Source organism: Brassica oleracea, chromosome C7, assembly GCF_000695525.1.
Source record: "Brassica oleracea var. oleracea cultivar TO1000 chromosome C7, BOL, whole genome shotgun sequence".
In the NCBI taxonomy this organism is placed as follows: Eukaryota; Viridiplantae; Streptophyta; class Magnoliopsida; order Brassicales; family Brassicaceae; genus Brassica; species Brassica oleracea.
Window position 1 is genome coordinate 39,619,967 of NC_027754.1, and position 1,760 is coordinate 39,621,726.

The window sequence follows — 1,760 nt, forward strand, 5'->3', positions numbered from 1 at the left end:
GATGTATGGTTGGAGCTGTGGGGCGAAGGGGAATCCTGAAAATGGCTGGAATCCCGAGACTGGCTCCCCGTACCACCATGACCACGACGCTGTCGAGGCCGGATCTGATCATCATGAGACCTGTAAATTAAAAAAATATATTTAATAAATACAGAAATATATAAATTAATTTTTTTTTTTAAAAATCCCAAATAATAGTTTTTAATCACAAAAAAGTTTTATAGATATTAAAAATGTTTTGTAAAATCCAAAAAATCAAATTTATATAGAAAAATCTTTTTGTAAAATACAAAAATCGATTTTATATACAAGAAACAGCATATATTTATTCATAGAGCAGAACTTGACTCAGTATTTTATAATTGGAACATAATTAAGAGATAGGAAATGTTTGATTCTCGGACCACTAACCAAAATGTAATTTATGATTTTATAGCTTAACTTGATAACACTAGATATATTCGCAAAGAAATTTAAACAGATGCAGATGCTTATCAAATCTTTCAAGAATCCACTGAGAAAAAAAACACAAATTCATTTATTGTTCAATGAAGACCCCCATAATATAAAGCGATTAGGAATTGTTTAAATCTATGAACAAAAAGAAATGATTCCGAGTATGAATTATTCAAACATGAGATCATTGCAGTAATTGGTACAAGGAGCTTTACCTATTATACCTTTTTGAAAAAGAAATGAGGTTAGAGAGAAAGGAGATAGAGAGGTTTACCTATTATACTTCTACTTTGATGAAAACATCCCTCTCTAACACATGAAGCATGCCACTTCATAGAAAGAAGAGAAAAAATGCACCACCATTCAACTTGCCTAGGAATCTTCAATAAGATTTATACACTTTGGTAACAGAATCACATAAGCTATATTCCCACATAGATATCTATGTCCTAAAAGACTAATAAAATAGTAAATATATTATCTCTTCTTAAGATGGAAACTGAAGAATACAAGTATAAAATTACAATATCCTCACAAAAGAAATCTTCCTTTCATTCCCCAATCATCTTTTTTTACAAAATTTTTACTTGTTTTATGTAAGCCTTAACCTGAAAGCCACTATTCCCTGCAACAAGTTCTACTACACTTACTTTCTCTCCCAATGCTTCTACAAAAGAAGCTAAAGCATCATTATTCAAAATGAGAAAAACGTAAATATATGTTGTGCCATAGAACAAATACAGAAATGATCCTACAATCATTATTCAGGAAAAGCAAGTGAACAATTTGAAATTCAAACATGATTATATTTTTTTTCTGGAAGATAATATGACATAATTATTGTGAACGTTAGATCACACACAAAAGAGCTTTTATTTCTTCTATTTATCATAAACGTTAATACGGATGAATAAGTATTATAAACTTGCTTACGTATAAGATTACGTATAGTCATTTAGTTTTCTAAAGTCTCTTTGATGAAATTTTCGAGGTTTTCATGAGGTTACATAGGCGTGGATAAATGTTTATAAGACAGAAAAATAGAAAAGTTATGAGAACAAACACAAACTCGTTAACTGTTTATAAGACAGAAAAAATTGAGGAAAGGGGATGTATTTATTAGCTTAGACCCAAAAGAGATCCAAAGGGAGACCAAAATCATTTAAATGTAAAAGTGTGTAGAATGATGAGAGCAAAGGAATTAGATGGTTGCCTCAGGCGCACTCAATCAACCCTTTACTCCTTTAATACATATTAGCTAATTGTGTTTGCCCTAACTAAAAGATTCAAACTCTATCACAAAA